Source organism: Microtus oregoni, unplaced genomic scaffold (genome assembly GCF_018167655.1).
Source record: "Microtus oregoni isolate MIOR12 unplaced genomic scaffold, Mior012 000016F_ref0000370, whole genome shotgun sequence".
Lineage (NCBI taxonomy): Eukaryota > Metazoa > Chordata > Mammalia > Rodentia > Cricetidae > Microtus > Microtus oregoni.
The window spans coordinates 18,960,585-18,982,357 of NW_024543075.1; the positions used below are offsets into that span (position 1 = coordinate 18,960,585).

Below are 21,773 nucleotides of genomic sequence, written 5' to 3' on the forward strand. Positions count from 1 at the left end.
GAAACCTGGGCTGACTTCTGCTGGCATCTCTCAGGACCCAGCCTATTTATTAGATATGTCATTAGACAGCTGTCCTTCAAAATGTTCCATACTGTAAAGAGATAGCCCTGCCATCAAACTGATGACTGTAGATGACAGCCATGCATGTCTTCTGTGCGCATATGCACACACACACACACACACACACACACACACACACACACAGAGTTGTCAGGTTCTTAGACGTCACAGTCTGCTGGGCGCAGCCCCACACGGGACAGACCTGAACTGTCATTGGTTATACCCCTCTCCTTCCCAGAAGAAGGACCAGACTCAGCTGTCTGTGCTACCGGGGAAGAAGGAAGCCCACAGTTCCACCACCTTCATGGCTAAGCCACCAGGGTCTGTTCCTATGAGCTGGGGACATACAGCACAGGACTCGTGGAGAGCCTGAGCGATCCACTCCCTGCATAATCCCCCTGTGCAACTGGCTTCTCCCTGCACAGTCTCTACATATAGATGCTGCTTTTCGTTCAAAGAGGCCCAGCTGCAAAGAACTGCAGTGCATGTGGGCCTGGGGTGTGGCTAGCGGCAGAGAAGTTTCCCGCACCGTGGCCCTGGGCTGGAGCCCCACACTGGTGCGGGGATCGTTAGGGTTTGGAGGGGAATCTTGTTTCTGTGATAGCTGGGCCGAAAGTCAGGGTCTGGGGCCTTTTCTTATTAGATTTTTAAACTCCAAGGGTAAAAGGCTGCTGCTGCTGGGGAAGGCTGCGGAGGAGGGGAAGTGCACCGCTAGGAAGCAGTCATATTTCTTTCTAGACAGTAAACAACCGCCAAGTAAAACCCCCGAAACGACACTCTGTGAGCGTCGATGGGAAGCTTCCAAAGCTGAACGTCATGAAAGTTATTGGTTTTGTTCAAGCTTCATCTGATGCTTGCTTAAGAAAATAGATTTGGTTTCCCTTCTTGCAGCCGTCCGCAGGGGGAAATCAGCGCGGAACATCTGTCTCGTGTCATCATTAGACGGTTATGAGTAAACTGGGCCTGGCAGACGTGGGGAGGCACAGGCCCGGCCAACTCCCGCTTATTTCCCTGCAGATTACCCGCCGAGGTATTGGCCAGAGCAAATGTTCTGTCCCAGCATAGGGAAACACAGCCTTGCCCCGGATGTCGTCACTCTGGTTTAGTGTTTGAGCACGCAGGCTACCCAATGTGAGCAGGCAAGGAAGAGGGCTTGGGTTTGATGTGGATACGGGGACAGACTTAGCAGAAAGAGTTTAGGTCATGCCTCTGTTCTTCCATACTCTTGGTTCCTGAAAGGTCAGATGAGGATCCTTGCAACTGATGTTTGTATCGCTGTGCCTCCTGAGAGCCATGTGCTCCTCTGCATATCCCAGCCTCCTTTGCACGGGGGCTGGTCATGTAATTAGTCTAGCCAGTATAGTAAAAGAGGAGGTGACATGTATCACGCTGGATTGGTGTACTGAGGCAGCCATGTCTTGAGTCCTTGAGCCTCTGCGTGGGTGAACCAGGTAGGACAAGAAGCCCAGGAGGAGCCTCTAAGAGATTGAGGTGCCTGAACCTGCAGTCAGAGCTCACCACGCGTGTTAGTTAATTTGGTGGCTGTTGTGATCAAATCCATGACCAACCAGTAGCCTTTAGTATATGAAGGGTTAAGCTGGGCATGGTGGCACACACCTTTAATCCCAGCACTTGGAAGACAGAGGCAGGTGGATCTCTGTGAGTTCGAGGCCACTCTGGTAACTTAATGAGTTCCAGGGCATCCAGGACTATGTACAGAGACCCACCCATCTAACAAAAAAGATCCAGGGGGTTTATTTTGGCTCAGGTGGGAGGCAGGGCAGGCTCACAGCAGTGCAATGTGTATTCAAAACCCCTCACATCCTAGCAGATTGGGAAGCAATGGCTGGGGCTGGGAGTAAGCCTGGGTTAGACAGCCTTCAAGACTCCTTCCAGCTCCCACTTTATCCCCCCAGATCCAGCCTCCTCAAGCTCCTGTGTTCCCCCAGGAACACTGCTACCAGCTGGGAGCCTATGTTTGGGCACATGAGCTTGTGGGGGGTGTATCACATCAAAGCCACAGTACCTCTCCAAGTAATCCAGCCACATTCTGAGTTACTGTGACCACTTGTATGGGGGGCAGGGCATTCTGACTTGTTCGACCAACTACTGTGAGATACTTACTTTCCCATGTGATATTAATATTCTGTATAAAATTAATATTAATGATATGAATAGTGATATTCTGGTAATGTTCTGAGGAAGATTGCCTTGTTCATTTTAATGAGTGAGAACCTTTCAAAAACCAAATGTAAGTTCTTCACTCAATTAATGGAAGTTAGGTCACTTACAGTTCTTCACCATTTAAATAATGCTGCCATCAGTGAACTTGACCTTGCGCTATTTTGCCTGTGTGTAAGACGAGTTCCAGGAAGTGGTGTCTCTGGTCACAGAGATCCACATTTCTCAGAGCCTGCATTTGAATCAGTCTGAGGACAGGGTACGTCTGATGAGAAGACGTGGGCAGAATGCAGACTGAAAGGGACCCCACATCCTTGTAACTGATGGAGGCAGCTGGGTGGGGGAGGGGAGGCCGTGGACCAGTGTAAGGGTGAGGGGTAGGGGCATGGGTAAGGGTGAATAGGGTGTGAGTGTGATTAGGTAGGGTGAGTGTGTGTGTGTGTTTAGATAGGGTGAGTGAGTGTGTGTGTGTGTGTTTAGGTAGGGTGAGTGTGTGTGTGTGTGTGTGTGTGTGTGTGTGTGTGTTTAGGTAGGGTGAGTGTGTGTGTGTGTGTGTGTGTATGTGTGTGTGTTTACTTCCCAGGGCTCTGGAGGTTTTCCTGTAGTGGTCCTGGGTTGGAGCCACATTGATGCTGGGGTCCCTGAGAAAATGTGAGGTCCACGCCGGCATTCATCAGTGAGGCATGACTTCAAACCTCTTCTCCTCTCTGCCACTGTGGGCCTGGGTGGAGAAGGAACCTTCTAATTGGAGGGGTGAGACAGACAAATCTTTAAAAGCTGAAGTCTTGCCACAGGTGCTTCAGGAGACACCGTGGGGACTTGTACTCCCCCTGCCTCCAAGCACCTGACTTTTGATGTTTGTATGGGTGTCATAGCAACCGTATCATCTTCTGTGTCCTTTGATGGCGTGTCTGTAGAGCCCTTACCAGCCTTGGTGCTTGTCCTCTGCATTGTCTATTCTTGGGTGTTTTTCGCTTCCCTGGGGATCTGGGCTTCGATGTCAGCTAGCTTTGTGGAGAATGGCACATGGGCGCCACCGTTTCAAGTGCTTTTGTGTGTGAGATCAGCTGCCTGTCGCCCTTGTACTTGAACCTGCCATTCATCCTCCTGAAACCTCGATAGCTTATGCCTCGTGTCTCAAGAGAAGCATGTTTCTGTTTCTCTCTTGTCCCTCCTGACCATGGGCTGGGCAGCACTTACTGTTGGGCTGCCAGATGGCCCCTTGAGCTGGAATGCTTTCAGATCATCAGGAGCAGAAGAAAACATCATCTTGAGGGAGGAACTTTGCCTGCCAGTCAGGGCAGCTGGCCGGAAGATTATCTCCCTTCCCTAGTTTGCTTGGGACATTTGTTCCTCTAAAAATATGCCCGGCTGCTGTGTACACTCATCCCGGCTGGGTACTGCACGGCTCCAGGAGACACAGTTCGGATCAGCCTCGGTGTGAACTGTCTTCCAGTTTCATGCCGGGTGGAGGCCCTGTGAGCTTGGCCTGGCGTGGGGCTGGGGACACAGAATTCCTTGATCCCGCTGTCACCTGGGCTGCAGTCATTTTCATAGCTCTTTTATAAATTTCTCCCTAACAGCAAACTCGTGTTCTACTGTGATTTGTTTTGTTCTGTGCTGGTTCACATTTCCCTTACATAAATGAATTTAAAGGGGAAGTTTTATATCGCAATTAGAAGTGGAAAGCCAGTAGGACTTGCCTAAAATAGAAAGTGTGTGTGTGTGCGCACGTGTGTGTGTGTGTGTGTGTGTGTGTGTGTGTGTACACTAACGGAGTGTGAGCATAAATGAAAGCAATGCATCAGAAAGCTAGCTAGAGAACCCAACCTTTTTTCATCTTGTTTTTCATCCCTGCCACATGGGGCCACCCACCCCTACCCCTGTCCCCCTGACACTCTCCCCTCTTCTCCCAGTAAGTGTTAGGGGAGCAGTAAAGAGTACTGTATAAAAGCAAACTTTTCTCCTGGAAGTACCCTGTTGGGAGGGAAAGGGAGCCTGGAGGGAGAATGGGCTCTGTCTTAGTCAGGGTTTCTAGTGCTGCAATGAAACACCATGACCAGAAAGCAAGTTGGGGAGGAAAGGGTTTATTTAGCTTACACTTCTATATACTGTCCATTGCCGAAGGAAGTCAGGACAGGAACTCAAGCAGGGCAGGAACCTGGAAGCAGCAGCTGATGCAGAGGCCATGGACGGGTGCTGCTTGCGGGCTTGCTCAGCCTGCTTTCTTATAGAACCCAGGGGTGGCACCACCCACAGTGGCCTGGGCCTTCTTCCAAAAATCACTAATTAGGAAGAATGTCCTACAGGCATGCCTATAGCCTGAGCTTAAGGAGGCCTTTTCCCAACTGAGGCTTCTTCCTCTCCAGTGACTCCAGCTTGTGTCAAGTTGACATAAAACTATTCAGCATAGGCCCCATGAAGTAGCTCGATGTTGATGCTCACATTGTGACCCCCTGGAGGGACCGAGGGAGGCCCAGGCTTGGCCCAGTCCTCTCCCCGCTGCTGGAATATGGCATCTCCACAAGGCGCTTCTGGCTTTGGTCTGTCCGAAAACAGCTGAGTTCTGCACCCTTCGGAGTGGCATGGCTTCCAAGCTGGGCCATTCTTTGGTTGTGTCAAACAGGGTTCTCCCGTGCATCAGATCCTTCCAACAAGTTTCTAGAAGAAAAGCAGGGCCTCCGCATCTTCTCCTCCCATCATCGTGTTTTAGGGTGAGTCTCCTGACTTCCTGGATTTCAGATTTCTCATCCATGAAAAGCTGTTGTCCTTCCTCCGGATGGTTATGAGGTCCCAACAAGAGCACACAGGCATGACAACAGTGTACACACGGACCGTGGTTCTTTCTTGCCACTAGGGTTGGTGTCTTTGATTTCCCTTGAGGGAAAGTGGAGGCCTTGAACCCCAGTCATAGCCAAACATCTGACTCACAGAAAGATCACAAGCTGCTCAAGGCCCTTCCTGGTTCTCAGTTTCTGCAATTGAACCATGAAGTACCCTAGCCCTTCTCCCATCCCAGAGAGCATTTCTTCAAGGGAGGCAGCTCCATGAGTGGGCCATGGCCTCCTGGCTACCCCATCACTGCCCTCTCCTTTTCAATTTCTCTTCTAAACATGCATTCGGGGAGGAAGATGGGTTGGACATTGAAGGATTCCTGAAGACAGCGGGGAGTGGGGGAGCTCCTAGAAAAGAGACCCTGGGAAGAAAGACAAAGGGTTACTTGCTGAGTATTGAGCATACACCAGGGCTGTGGAGTGCATCACCTCACTGAACAGCAGCCTGTCTCTGTCCAGGACGATACTGAGTGCTGCAGGAAGAGCGTAGGTCTCCCTGTTCACAGGTGACACTTGCTTTTCCACTCGAGAGACTCTTCAATGCAGATGTTGTGGGGGGAGGCAGTTCTTGTCTACCTGGTGACTTAGAGGCCGGGGGCTTCCATACGGTTTCTCTGACATTGTCTGGAGGAAGGAGGAGGTAAACTTCTGTGACAGAGCCCCCTTGGGAGGTGCCACACACCATTCCCACACACAGGAGCAGGACTCAGTCATGAGACCTCATCTAGACACGGGGCATGCTGACCTGGCTGCCATTTCTGGTTGTGGAAGCATTATCTGGTGGACAGGTAGCAAGCCTATTCCATTGCACATACACCAGGTGTAAATTAAAAGCTTGACCCGGAGCGGGGCTGGAGCCATGGATCTCCTTTCTGTGCCTCTCAGACGGCAGACAGTTTCACAGCTCCATAATACACAGAGGTGGAAACTAAAAGCCAGAGGGCCCTCCCTGGCCACAGAGTTTGTAAATGGTAGGGTGAGGACTAGAATACGAGACCTATGCGTGCTAACACTGTGGTATTAAAATACTTGTTGCTTTGTGGTTTTGGAACAGTGTCTTGCCATATAGTTCAGGTTGGCCTTGAACATGTAGTCCTCTGGCCTTGTGATGATAGGTATGCCCTGCCATGCTCAGCTAGAATGTCAATAACGAGTCAGAATTTAGGTTCCGTAAGTCTGAAATCTTGTAGAATGAATTCGTCTCCTTGGTTTACCTACGATTCCTCAAAGCCAGAGCAAAGGTGTCTGGAGGCCGTGGTGGTGCCAGTCAGGGTGCTGGCAGGGGCCCTGTCTTCAGTCTGCCCTCCACTTGTAGGGACCATTATCCCCAGAAAGATGTCCCAACTCTGGACTCCTGCCAGGAATCAAGGCCTAACACCATCTGTAGGAGATAAATAAATCGAAATATCATCAGCGAATAAGTGTGTGCCATCTGCTGCCCTGTCGGTTCAACTGGCAGAGGCCTCCAGAGGACTCCAAGGAGTGCTTGCCAAGGCTCCGCTACCAGCCTCGTATGAGAAGAGAAGCGCCCTGCAGGACCTGCTGGCCGGCTCTCCCCCTGGCCCTCAGCACCGTCTCTTCCATCTGGCCAGCGTGGGGAAAATGCCCTTGCCCATTGTCTTTTAACTTACTGGGGAACAGACTCCGGTCTTCTCTGACTCCCAATTGGTTGAAATTCCCTGCTTAGAGAAAGCTTCCTGTGCATAAGTCCAGGTCTCTGGCTGTTTGTGGGACGCATCTCAAGATCAGAGTCCAACTTGGAACCAGCCTGGTCCAAGACCCTGCAGCTGGGTCTCTTCTAGGAAGCTGCCGGTTCATCTATTTGTGAAGGCCCTCTCTGGAGACTTCCTACAGGACAAATGGGTTTCTCTAGATCCTGCCAATCCTGCTAAGAGACAACGGTGCAGGACACTGGCCAGAACAGAGGCTCTGTGCCATACTGCCCGGGTTTGGTTCCTGCCTCTACCGCTGGCAGCATGATGTTAGGGTCAAGTTTTCCGTGCCTCAGTTTCTTCATCTGTACAATGGAGGATGGTAATAAGAGCTGTCTCTTAGGACGGGTGGTGGACTGGTGAGCTGCATGTATAAAGCACTTGGAAAAGAGCTTGATACCAAGGGTGTACGCACGGTGTGGCTACAGAGCAGGGAATGGTGGCACTTAGGTCCTTATAGCACTCACAAGACGGACACAAGGATGATCCCAGTTCAAGGCGGGCCTGGGTTACAGTGAGTTCAAGGCTCTGTACTGCACAGCGATACCCTCTCTTCAAACCAAACCAAACCGAACCAAACATCGCCATAGTAGCAAATGTAGTTTGTTGGCTGACTTTGTGAGGCCAAGGTTGCCACTGTCCCCATCACCTGCCTGTCTCCCACCCTTATTGCAGAAATCTCAGCTTCACCATCTGCCAGGGTGTTGAATGAAATCACACTCCCCAGACTCAGCCAAGGTTGGTGGGCTCCCCATGTCCCCTCTCTCACCAATCAAGCTCTACCGCCAGCTAGGACCCAAGCTTCCATGTGTCCATGCCAAGGGCAACTTGGCCAATCCGCAGCACTCCCTGCATCTCTGCCAGCACTAGGCATCTGTCTTTGGCCTCTTTCCTTGTTTCTGCTTGTGGCTGTGCCAGGTTCCCACCCCTGGTCCTGCTGAGAGTGCAGAATTACGGCTTCCTGCTTCTGGCTTCCAGGGATGCTCAGGGCTCTCCATGTGGGGGTAACTCTGTCTTACCTGAAACCCAGAGAAGGAATAAAAGATAGCTCTGCGGAATTGAGCCAAACCCAGGGCAGGCGCTTCACACTCTACTATTCCAACCTGTCCACAAACCTGGAATAGGGGTATACTAATCCCTTCACCTTCTGTGGTTTTGCCAATCAGTGGTCAGACATAATAAAAATAGTAAGTAGGAAATTCCAGTCATAAATAATTCATAGGTTTTTAAGTTGCGAGGCATTCTAAGGAGCACGGTGAGGCTCAGCGCCCTCTGTCCTGCATGAGTCATCCCTTTGTCTGGTGGATCTACGCTGTATAAACTCTCCTCCTATTAGCCATTCTCTACAGAGAGACCACCACAACATCGTGTGCAGGGAAGATCAGCGTCACAGAACTGCTCTTACATTCTTACTGTGCCTAACAGAGCACACAGTATCTACAGGACCTGGGTCTCTGTGGTTTCTTGGAACATAGAGTTCATGCATAGGAGGAGACCATAGGGCATAGATAAATTTCCTCTTGGCAGACATAGAAAAGGATCAGAGAGGTGGACCTATATACCAAAGTTACACAGCAAGGAGGACGTAGATGATAAATTTGAACCCAAACCCCATTTTCCTTAGAGCACCTTCCTTTCAAGGAGGGTGATGAATTTGTGATGAATGACAGTAGGGGTGGAACCAATCCCTTTGCAGGGGCTGCCTGACTTAAACCTGAGCAAGCTAAGGCATCTTGTTTACAACCGTTTCCTCATTTAGGCCTCATATCAACGTAGGAGGCCAGAATGACCATCCTTCATTGGGGGGAGCACTCCGCAATGGAATGACTAGAAAAGCATTATTTGTCTGGTATGTCTTGCTTAACAGGGGCTGAGCTGGGATTTGAACTCATGATTGCATGAACCAGGAGCTCCATCTGCCCAGCCTTCAATTGACCTGGGGCAACCTGCCTTCCCCCATGGTCCACATGGGAGCCTCTTTCTCAGTGAGACCTAGACTGCAGGAGCAACCTGTGGAGGTGACACCGTGCATCCTAGCCTGGACGTAAAGTCAAAGCTTTGTCCTGGCCAGTGTCCTACTCAATGGACTTCCAGGAACCTCCTTCCTGTTTGGGCTTGCTTTCCTGTGTCTGAGTCAGGAGCTGATATAAAATGAGACCTCATTATAAGACAAGGACCTTCAGAGTTGGGGGCTGGGGTGAGTCTCTGTGGTGAGGCCGATGGTTGTTGAGCAAGGTAGGATCCTAGTGACAGAGACGGAAGACATTTGAGTTAGATCTTGAAGGCTCGGAAAGACCTTCCTGCACAGAGGGGAGGGGGTGAAGGTTTTGAGTAAAAAGGATGGAGACATAGAGGGCGTCTTAGGGTTTCTATTGCTGTGATGAAACACTGAAGCTGTTTGGGGTAAGAAAGGGTGTTCTTATGTCCCACATCACGGTTCATTGCTGGGGCAGTCAGGGCAGGAACTCAAGCAGGGCAGTAACCTGAAAGCCACAGCGGAATGCTGCTTGCTGGCTTTCTCCTCATGGCTTACTCAGCCTGCTTTCTTACACACCCAGGGCCACTAGCCCAGGGGTGGCACTGTTCACAGTGAATTGGGTCCTTCCACATCAATGGTCAACCAAGAATATGCACCATAGGCTTGCCCCACAAGCCAGTATGGTGGGGGCATTTTCTCGATGGTGGCTCCCTCCTCTCAAATGACTCTTAGCTGTCAGGTTGACATAAAACTATCCAGAACAAAGCTGGGCAGTGGTGGCGCACGCCTTTAATTCCAGCACTCTGGAGGCAGAGGCAGGCGGATCTCTGTGAGTTCAAGGCCAGCCTGCTCTACAAGAGCTAGTTCCAGGACAGGCTCCAAAGTTACAGAGAAATCCATCTCAAAAACAAGCAAAACAAAACTATCCAGAGCAGAGAGTCAGATGGGAGGTGGCAACCCATGGAGTGAAGGTTGGCACTCAAAGACATGATGTCTACTGGGCTGGTACCAGGTACATACCCATCATCCCTGCACTCAGGAAGCCAAGAGGATCATGAGGTCAGCCTGGGCAGCATAATGTGCTGTAAACCTGAAATCAATATAAGAGATACAGTGTCTGTGATGATCTCAGTCTTCAGGTCCTCCGCTCGGTGACAGAGTGTGCTGCCCTCAGAGCCACCACTGATACTGCGGTGTCAACATCTTTCCTTGTGTGTCTCTGCCCTCTGAAGTCCACCTGATACATTCTATTCCCATCTCTGCCTTCCCTTGCTGGGATGCTGGCCTCCCATCCGCCAGAGCATCCCTCTGCAGTTCCCGCGAAGGCAGGCTGGGTCTTTCATCATTTCTTACACAGTCCACATCCTCAGCAGCCTCGAGTGTTCCAGACAGTGAGGACACAGCACTGACCAAGACTCTTGTGTCCATAAAGCTTTGCTGGTTGCTGAACATAGGTGATCTTCAGGTTGTGGAGATGCCGCCTTATTTAGAAGAGCTGGGGACGGCTCTCTGATGAGAAGGCCTGGGAGGGGTTTCTGCACACAGATGCTGTGGGGTCAGAATGGAAGTTTAAGGGGGCTGGGATTTAGTCTTCCCAGCTCACTGCTGTGTTACCAGCACACAGACCCATGCCAGGGCCACAGTAGGTTTTCAGTAAAGTTTGGTGGAATACAGTTACATGGGTATGAAAGGCTGATGCTGCTCACTTAAGGAAGGTTACTGATTTTTTTATTGACGTATACTCTACAGGATGGGGGCTTCATTATGACATTTTCACACATATATGTGACATACTTTGGACACTTTCAACTCCCGTCATCCTTCTTTCCAAATTCTATTTTCATGTTTTTAAAATTAAGTTATTACTATTATTATTAATTTGTGTGTATGTGTGTGAGGTGTGTATGGGTATGTGTGCCACAGTGCATGTGTAGAGGTCAGAGGTCAACCCTGTGGCGTCCGTTCTCCCTTTTCACTTTATGCAGGTCCTGGGAATTCACTCAGGTCTTCCGGCTGGCGCTGCCAGCACCTCATCCACTGAGCCATCTCTCTGGTCCATCTTTTTTTCCCCCTTCAAATCTAGATCTTGTGTGAAAGAAAACACAACTTTCGTCTTTGTGATACTGTTTATTTTTTTTAGCACGACGATGAACAGTCCTTTCAATTTTCCTGAAAATGGCAGCATTTCGTTCTTTGTGGCTGAGCCAGACTCCTTCATGTGTCCCCACACCTTCCTTCTCCGTCTACCTATTGCTAGGTATCGCGCCTGGTCCTAGATCTCCGCTGTTGTGAACACCGCTGTGATAAACATGGGTGGGCAGGAAGGAGAAAGTCTGTTTTTAGGACTCAAAATTAAACACTTCTAGATTAGCTAGGTACATTGATTTCAACTTTTATGAGAGAGAGAACACGCTCTGTGGGGTCACGCATGTGGTCTCCAGGCTGTTCCAGACACTGCCCACGCGTTCACCTCTACGGCTCAGGACAGACGTGTTCTGTAGACAGCCAGGACAATAAGCAGGCAAACCAACAAGACTTGCAGGCCTGTCCACACTCTGCTCCTCCAGACCCTAGGAAGTGAGGGCCTCCTGGTTGCCAAGTCTTCACCCTGTCTGTGATTCCATAAATAGGCACAGCACACCCTGGGGATGGCACCATCTGCTTCCTGCCAGGCCCCAGTGCCCCAGATGACCCGTATGTCAATTCACATCCAAGCAGACAGCAAACTCCCAACTGCCCATACCAATAGGCTCTCTCCAGTTAGTGCTGGTCACTGACGTCTCGAGTGAGTGACTGGTACAGGCTACATGCTGAGCCCCACTTGTGGATCTCTGAGGGCGCCCTGACATAGTGAGGGGGGCCTGTTGTGTTTCTCTAAGTTGTTCTATTACCAGTAAGGAATTGGAAGTCAGATATTGAGGTCAAAACCTGATAAGTCAAAGAAGCGATGGAGGAGCCACCGGCTGACCTTTCCCCTTCTGCCGGAGACCCAGGAAGCACATCTCTCCACATGGTCCAGATCAAAAAAGACTATGAATCTCTAAATTCCTCCTATTCCTCCCTATGTGTCTCTCTATTCATGTCCCTGGGTCCTCTATACTCTCTATGGTTAATTCTTGTCAACTAATTGCTGGCTCTGCCCCAATCCAAGGTTAATTTTACTAAGATAGTCTTGGAGCTTTACAGTGCAATCTACTATCCCACAACAGCCCCTCTAAGGCCCTGAGAGTGAATGTGCCCCTTCTAGGTGTGCAAGAGCCCATGCGTGTATTTCTCTACACACCGTGCCCACTCGGGGGGGTGGGGGCAAGCACAGCTGAGGACCCCTTCTAGCCTCTGAGTCACACGGTATTTCCACAGGGTCTTGGGCACCCTTCCATTCTTCTTCCTGTGGGGTGCCAGATTCTTGCCGAACTCGATGTCTTTCCCTTTCCCAAGCCAGGGCTCCCCCAGGGGTCTTGTCATCTTTTCAAGGTGCTTCTCATGAGACCCAAACCGCATCTCCTCTGGCATCCGCTCCCCATCCCCAGCTGAGTCCTCTTCCATTGAAATAGGACCACATCGCCATCTTGGGGAGCTCTGGGGATACCATGGAACCTTCAGGAACTGTTCTTTCTGGGGACAGGTGCTGGTCAAGTTGGAGGGTGACTGACACCCTCCAAAGCATATCTGAATCATCTGGGGGGACTTTAGATTTTTGAAATCAGACTCTGTGTGGGATCCCGTCCCTAATGGAGACCTCGTAAATCTAATGACCTGCGGGACCCTTTCTAGCCTCTTCAGTTCATAGTCCAGGAAAGAATGCTGCCATCAGGTGGCAGGAAGATGGCAGTGCCCGGGTCTGGCCTCAGGCTCGTATGTATGTGCACGACAGAAGGTCAGTGCACTTGTCTTTGGTTTATATCCCTCATAACCCTTTAATTAAACATATCAACTTAATAATACCTGACACATTGATGCTAGCGCCGTAAGGGCCACTTGTAAAAGCAGCAAATCAATATGGCGCCAGGCAGCATCTTCCCCCATTAACGTCTAGTGATTAATCTCTTCCGGGGAGGCTAAGGTATCTTTCGTGTTTAGATGCCAGCTGTTAGGCCTTTGGTTGTTGACGTGTCCTGTCTTCCTCGTGTTGGCTCTACGATTTTTCCTTAAACGTCAGCTTTGCCCTGCATAGGCCGTGTAGGCTGAATCGGCCCGTATCTGCTCAAATACCTTTTTCACTTTGTGTAACAGAAATAAAAGTCTGAGCGCCATTTATATAGCCCCATGTGTATTTCCTCGCCTGCCTAGAGTTATAGTCCCAGGGGATTTCGTAGAGGACCCAGCTGTAAAATGCAGCAGCAGCAGCTGGGCACAGATGGAAACCGACAGCAGTGAGAAAGAGGGCTGGGGTGTTTCGGGGCCTGGCGTTTGGAGTCTGTAGTCCTGAGCTTTGTACTCTGGTCCTCCACTTGCTGGCCTTGGGTTGCTTACAGGAAGTTCGGAACCTTGGCTTATTTCTAAAGTGGGGATGCCTGAAGGTCGTTAGGGGGTGAGCATGAATGCAAGTGTCTTTCCGTGGTAAAAGCACTCCACGAAAGGAAGAGACAGCCTGGAGCAGACAAACGACAACACGTGAGTTACCTTTCTGCTGCTGAGGCAAATACCACAACCGATGCAACTTATAGAAGGAAGAGTTTATTCGGGTTTATGATGCCATGGGGATAGGAGTCTGTGTTGGTGAGGAGACATGGCAGCAAGTGGCAGACATGGCAGCTGGAGCAGAGATGGGGGCTCCACTTTAAACCACGAACAGGAAGCAGAGATTAAACCCCAACCTTTGCCCCCCAGTGAGATGCTTTCTCCAGCAAGGCCACATCTCCTAAACCTACCTGTCTTAGTCAGGGTACTATTGCTGCAATGAGACATGGTAATCAAAAGCAATTTGGGGAGGAAAGTGTTTATTTGGCTTATGCTTCCCGGCCACTGTTCATCATTGAGGGAAGTCAGTGCAGGAACTCAACCAGGGCAGGAACCCGGAGACAGGAGCTGATGTAGAGGCCATAGTTAAGAAAATGCCCCACAGTCTTTTGTACAGCCTAATCTAATGGAGGTATTTTCTCAGTTGAGGTTCCCATCGCTCAAATGACCCCAGCTTATGTCACGTTGACATAAAACTAACCAGCATACTATGCCAACAGTGCCACCAATGGGGGACCAAATATTCAGATGCCTGAGCATATAGGGGACATCTCTTAAAACCACTACAGGCAAAACCAAAAGCTTCAGACTAAAAAAGGATAAAAATCAAAACCCCACAATTGACACAAATTTAATGGCATGAGATGAGTGCTCCCCCAAAGACCAGGGACAGGATGAGGGGGTCTTCTTCTGCTGCTTCTAGTCAACATTGCACTGTGAGCTTCATCCATGCAGATGGGCACAAAAAGCAACAAAGGAGGCAAGGATTGGAAAGAGAACTAAACTGTATCTATTTGCACATAACCCAAGCTTGTATTTTGCACAACAGATCCTGGGAACTCAGCAAGATCCGTCAGATGGTGAATAAGTTCAACACGGCAGCAGCATGTAGCATCTGCATCCAAAACTAATCATATTTCCAGATACCAGCAGCAAATAACCCAAGTGTGGGAGGAAGGAAAGGACTCTGTTAATAATCATAAAGTAGTAAAGAAACATAAAAATACTGGGGATGAACGCAAGAAAAGAGCACAAAGTCTATTCTTTGGAAACTATAAAATGTTGCTGAAAGAAATGCAGGTGGGGCTAAGAAGACAGGGAGGCAGTGGTCGCAGAAGGAGGGTGACATATTGAGCTGGCCCCTCTGTCCTCGGTGTTCTTCAGATTCAACACAATTCTGAACAAAATTCCAACTTGCTTTTCTGCAGAAGTTGAGAAGTTGATCCTAAGCTTCACATGAAAATGCCAGAAACCTGGAATGGCCAAAACAAAATTTAAAGCCAGAATTTCTAATTTCCAAACTTACTACAAAGCTACAAAGACCATCTAGTGCTGGCATAATGGTAGCCATATAGAGCGACCACATACAAGACGGAGCCTTCACTCCTGCTGATGGGTTTCTGATGGCCCAGGTAATCCAGTGCTGGAAGGTCACCTTCAGCAGTGGTGCTGTATTAGCTGGGACCTGCATGCCCATGCTGCACCCCTTATACACAGACCCATGGTCAAGTGCAAGGATTAAAGGTACAAGACTTGGAGACTGAAGGGGTGAATGTCCATGAAATGGGTTAAACAATGCTTGGCTATGATCCCAAAACACTCAGGATGAAGAAAAATGCAATAAGTTGTTCTTCATTAAAGCCTGAACTCTTTATTCTATCATCTGCTTATATCTGTCATGTATCTATCTACCTATAATCTATCTACCACCTATCTGTAATCTATGACCTGTATACCTGTCATCTGTTATCTATGTATCTATCATTTATGTATGTATCATCTATATTTCTATACCTAGCACCTGCTTCTTCATCTCTGTCTAGGCATCTCCTAGGTATACATCAGGTATCTTTAAGGATAACCTGAGTGACAAAAGGCAAGTCATCCCCAGTGTCGCAAAACTAGGGGCCTCATCCACTGTGGGTGGGAGGCCAGGTGACCCAGCTGCTTAGGAGACAGCCTGTGTCTCCTTGAGGACATGACCTACGATTTTACTCCCAGGACATGTCCCAGAGAAACAAAACCTTGGCCACAAAAGCCCTGTCCGTAAACCCTAGCAAATGTCCTCAAAGGGAGCACACGCCCAGTGCCCACGGGCTAGAGAACGGACTGCTGAAATGCAATGCCCGCACTGTCTGCTTTATCTTAGGGCACGTGGCCCAACACTCGCTGGATGCTAGGACCTTCCCGTAGAGCAAGCGGCTTCTCGACTGGTTTCCCCCATACCCTGCAGGGCTGCCACACAGTCCCCAAGCTATCTGTCCCTCCATAGTCTTTGTATGGGGCCTCCTTCGCACCATTATCCTCACACTTGGGACCTTCATAAGTAAAATAAGGGTTACCCAGATGCAAGCATTATGGTCCTGTGAAGTTTGTTAATAACAAAGAGGCTCCGGAGGGACTGACAGGAGGCCTTGTATGCAGTGTGGATTTACTGCTCCAGGGCTGAGGAGTAGCCGGTGGGAAGCACCCGGCCGCCGTGAATGGGGTGTGATGAAAACATCTGAGTTTTTTATTTGTTGAATTTTCCATTTATTACTTTGAGACTGTGGTTGACCACAGGTAACGGGAGCTGCAGAAAGCAAAACAAAGCAATGTGATTCTATACTTAAAAAAAAAATCAATGAAGTGCCAATACACTGTACACCTCAGACACCTTAGAACCATGATGCTGAGGGAGAGGAATCAGTCACAGAAGGCCACGGGCTGGATGGTACCATTTCTGTGAAATCCCACACTAAGCAAACCTAGAGAAAGAAAACAGATTAGTCAGAGCCTCGGGCCGTGAGGGTTGGAGGAAGGAAGGATGGACTGTGAATAGGTGTGGGGTTTATTTTCTGGACAATGAAAATGTGGAAAATTGATCACAGGGATTGTTGGCACGACTCGGGACAATGCTGGGGATACATGGAAAACTATTGACTTGCCTTAGAACAGCGAATCCTGGGCCATGTGAGTTATACTTCAAGCAAAGCATTGTAGAGAGAAGAGACATCAAAACCCCTGCACAGAAACCTTAACTACCACCTGGAGCTGGGCTTGGTGGGAGCTGGAGCCAGAATGGATGCTGTGAGCCCGCCCTCTTTAGGCACAGGGGAAAGTCAAGGGCCACCATGTTCCCACAGGCTCACCCACATAGACATTTAATTTCTTTTAAATGGGTAAAGTGCTTAATACTTAACACATTCATCTTTTTATCACCGAGGCTGTAAAATATAATTTTTTGAGACAGAGCACTGGCTGGTTTGATGTCAACTAGATCCAAGCTTAGAGTCGTCTGAGAGGAGGAAACCTCAATTGAGAAAAGGGCTCAATAAAATACGGCTGTCGGGCGTTTTCTTAACTAGTGATCAATGGGGGAGGGCTCAACCCATTGTGGATGGGGCCTGCTGGTCCTGGGTAGGCTGAGCAAGCCATGGGAGGCAAGCCAGTGAGCAGCGCCCCTCCACGGCTTCTGCATCAGCTCCTCCCTCCAGGCTCCCGCCCTGTTTGAGTTACTGATCCAACTGCTTTTGGTGGTGAGTGGTTACATGGAAGTGTGCATGAAATAAACCCTTTCCTCCCCAGGTTGTTTTTGGTTATGGTGTTATCACTGCAGTACGAACCCTAGCTAGGAAAGACAGGGTCTCGTTCTAAACTCTTCAGGTTCATGATTGACCGAGCTCAGCCTCCCAGATGCTGGGATTAAGGCATCTGCCACTACACTGGGCTGAAATATCATTTTTGACATTAGTTTTCTTTTCTATGTAGGGAGGAGGTCATGAAGGCAAAGAATCCAAGATCCAATCAGTGTGCTAGTCTGGTCTAAATTTGAACACCCCACTTACCCACCTCTCCAGCATTTGGGAAAATAGTGTATCATTAAAGAAAGTTTAAAACGATTTACTCAAAATCTAACAAAAAATTCAATTTTCTTGCTTGAGGGGAGATGTTGTTGAGCTTCAGCCCCGGGGCTTTTGTGTGTTTGCTGCTCAGCCACTAGGCCAGTTCCTTAGCCCCTTTCTCCTTATCGCTCGCTTCTGGAATGTTCTTGCTTGTCAACACATCTATATTGTTGATGATAATCTAAGCAGCGCTATTTTGGCCACTCGGCCCAGGCTGGTGGCTCAGCATTTCAGAGCCTTGCGGTTTTCATCTGTAAAGGCAGGGTCTGGTCTCTCAGTGCAAAGCAGAGGGTAGAAACAAGCCTGCCTGGGCACCAGCAAGCTGTCCGCCCGAGGGTGGCCTGCGGGATCGTGGGCAGGAATGACACAAATCAGAGCAGAGAACTTTCGAGGCCCCCTGTGCTCAGGCCCCGTCTTCCTTAGCCCCAGCGGCCGCCACTGCATTCTGGGCCTTGCCATTGTTAGGTGACTTCCAGGAAGCTCAGGAACCAGAGATCTTTAGGAAACTTTGTCTGAGAACTGTGGAGGTTCCAAGCAGATAAGAGGAACTGGGGCAGGAAGGGTGTGGAGAGGAGCCTGGAGAGGCCAGAGGAAGCCTCCCTGGGTCCACTGTGGGAATTTGAGCTTCTTCTATGGGATGTTTGCTGAGATAGGAGTGGTGGGGCTGCGTCCCTGGCACCCAACCGCCTGCACGGCTAGCTTTATACCCGAAATAATTACAAGGAAACTGTATTCTTTTAAACACTGCTTGGCCCATTAGTTCCAGCCTCTTATTGGCTAGCTCTTACATATTGATCTAACCCATTTCTAATAATCTGTGTAGCCCACGAGGTGGCTTACCAGGGAAGATCTTAACCTGCATCTGTCTGGAGTGGGAGAATCATGGCGACTCCCTGACTCAGCTTCTTTCTCCCAGCATTGTGTTCTGTTTACTCCACCCACCTAAGGGTTGGCCTATCAAATGGGCCTAGGCAGTTTCTTTATTAATTAACCAAGAAAGCAACAGATTAGAAAGAAATCACTCCCACATCATTTCCCCTTTTTCTGTTTAAACAAAAAAGAAAGGCTTTAACGTTAACATAGTAAAATTACATATAACAAAACAGTTATCAAGTAAGAATTACAGTTACAATATTTATATCTATTTTATCTCTTATAACTAAGGAAAACTATTACTATCTATTCATTCTTCAACTTCATCAAAGACTCCAGAAGGATATAATACTACCTAAGTAAACAAGAAATCCAAAACTCTAAAAATGACAGAGACATCTCGCTGCCTGTACAGTCACCCAAAGTTCCTCTGTACCGTTGGGGCATCCATCTTTGGCCTTTAGGCCCATAGTATCCAGCAGACTTTTCCATGAAGCAGGAAATTTCAAAGACAGTTCAGTCACTTTCTGCTGTGTCCTGCAGAATGTCTCACAGACTCTTTCATGAATCAGGAACCCCGAAAGACCATCTCAACTTTAGGCAAGTTCAGCAGTCCTCTCTCTGCGGGTTCTTTGTGTCCAGTTTATGCATCAGTCCAGGCAAGAGCAGTTTCTTGCCCAAATGGCTATCAAACTCCATAACGAGCCTCTTCGATGCCCATCTTCCTCTTGAAGTAGATTGGTGCTTCCAGGAGCAGACGTGTCTCATTGTCATGAAAAGCCCTACGTTATTAAAACATTTAAAATGCCATATTCTGTAGTCTTTGAAAGATATGAAGAATGCCTGTCTGAAATATATCTATGCATATCTAGAAAATCTAACTAACGTGACTACAAGCTTGACTATTATCAATGATTATCCATTAACAACCTATATTTCCTAATTATACATTACATTTTAAAAATGAACTACACCATCACAATACCTTAATCAAGATTAGAAATATGCATATACATATAACAAATTGACCTTAAAATCCATACCAATGCAAATTATTCATACCTATATCATATCCCCCTTTAAGTGTAAAAGAACATTTATAAACAATATTTGGGAATATGGGCACAGTTTTTTCTCTCCAAACTCTGTTTTTGGATACCAACTGCACAAGACAATTTCGAATGGTGCACATTTTTGATAACACTCTGGCCGGACCTTCTCAAAACGCTCAGAGACTAGTTACAATTTTCTTAGGTCAAAGGTTAATTTGGGAATTTTACCATCATTTGCTTTCACAGGACCCCCCCTAAGAAGAACGTCGCCCCCATGTCAGTTAGAAGCAATCTTAGAGGACGACGTCCCCTCTAACAACAGAGTTTGCCCTTAGGGTTAGGGACATCATTTAGTGGTTGGTTTAGGGTTGAGGGGATGGGGAGATATTTTATGGAATTAGGGGTATTTAAAAAAAAAGGGGGGATTCAAAGAAAAACATATAGGCATCCTCCTGAATATTAACCTTCAGCAAGCGAGGAAAGGAGACAGAGACAGAGACCCACATTGTAGCACAGGACTGAAATCTCAAGGTCCAAATCAGGAGCAGAAGGAGAGAGAGCACGAGCAAGGAACTCAGGACCGCGAGGGGTGCACCCACACACTGAGACAATGGGGATGTTCTACTGGGAACTCACCAAGACCAGCTGGCCTGGGTCTGGAAAAGCCTGGGATAAAACCGGACTCTTTGAACACAGCGGACAATGAGGACTACTGAGAACTTAAGAACAATGGCAATGGGTTTCTGATCCTACTGCACGCACTGGCTTTGTGGGAGCCTAGGCAGTTTGGATGCTCAACTTACTAGAACTGGATGGAGGTGGGGGTTCCTTGGACTTCCCACAGGACAGGGAACCCTGATTGCTTTTCGGGCTGAGGGGGGGGGACTTAATTGGGGGAGGGGGAGGGAAATGGGAGGCGGTGGCGGGGAAGAGACGGAAATCTTTAATAAATAAATAAATTAAAAAAGGGGGGGATTAACTGGTTTGATGGGATGACTGGTATTTGTGAATTACTGTTTTTAGAAAATTGTATTGGTACTGTTTCTTGTATATTGATATATTGAATACTGAATGTGAGTGTTCCTACCTCTATTTTTGTATAAGAATATGCTTAGCCGGGCAGTGGTGGCACATGCCTTTAATCCCAGCACTCGGGAGGCAGAGGCAGGCGGATCTCTGTGAGTTCAAGACCAGCCTGATCTACAAGAGCTAGTTCCAGGACAGGCTCCAAAGCTACAGAGAAACCCTGTCTCGAAAAAAAACTAAAAAAAAAAAAAAAACCTAAAAAAAAAGAATATGCTTATAACTTTGTCTATATTGTATTGATACATCTACCATATTACAATGTACATTTCTACCTCTGATACTATTTATGTAATAACATTGTTTACATTTGATATGCAATGACATTGTTTACAGGTGAAGATCATTGTCTTTATATATTGCACAGTTGTTTATTCTTTTAGTCTTCAAGTTAGATAGGTATTGAGAATTATATGTTTGTCATATTTATTTTTAGGTTAATCAGGTTTTTTAGATACATAGAGATTATATTTAGTATAGATAGTATAATCTTCAGCCTCTTCGAAGAGCTGTAGAAAATGGCCTTTAATCTAACCTAGAATCTTCTTCTTTTTTTTAAAAAAAGATTTATTTATTTATTATGTATACATATACAGTATTCTTGGTATTCTGTCTGCAGGCCAGAAGAGGGCACCAGATCTCATTACAGATGGTTGTGAGCCACCATGTGGTTGCTGGGAATTGAACTCAGGACCTCTGGAAGAGCAGGCAGTGGTCTTAACCACTGAGACATCTCTCCAGCCCCACCTAGAATCTTCTTAATCTAACCTAGAATTCTGTACCAATGAGACACAATCACTCCTGGCGACACCACTCTACTCCCGAGAGAACGTTGAGCACTAGAGACACTCCATTGGGAGCTTGTCTTCTTGGCAGAACTGGCCTTTGAGTTAAAAAAAGCACATACCTCAACTACTGACAAAGATACAGAATATCCATAAGTGGATGAAACAGGATTGTCTTATCTTGCCAAGACAGGGTAGGAAAGTTCTAAGAAAGTTCCTTGCCTTTAATAATGGTATGTCAGTTATGTTAGGCCTTAGCCAAAGTTGGGTGACTCAACATTACAAACAAGACTTTGGGTGATTGCCCAGGTAGTCAGTTGTCTCTGTCATTTGTTGCACATTTTGGATATCTCTCATTTGTTAAGAAATATTTATTCCCTTCCCAGATCTTTGACGGAGTTGAAGATTATATAACTGTAGTTACTCTCTACATTATTTAGACTCCTTGAGATAGAATGTTTAGCAAAATTTTTATTCTCAATATTGTTTGTTATATTTATTATTTGTTATTATTGTATATAGTTGTATTTGGTTTAGTTCTGTCTTATTTAGACAAAAGGGGGAGATGGGGAGATGTAGGGATAGCCCAACCCCTTTAGGGGGCGTGTTCGCCTCGGGCTAATGTTTACATATAAATCTGGCGAGCGTAAG

The 21,773-nt window shown here is 47.8% G+C and overlaps 1 protein-coding gene across 1 annotated transcript in view; it reads left to right on the top strand.

Annotated features, from left to right (window-relative positions):
- The window catches only part of Gsg1l (GSG1 like), a 190,765-nt gene that overhangs the window by 41,501 nt on the left and 127,491 nt on the right, over positions 1-21,773 (top strand). The gene's annotated exons all lie outside the window — the stretch shown is intronic.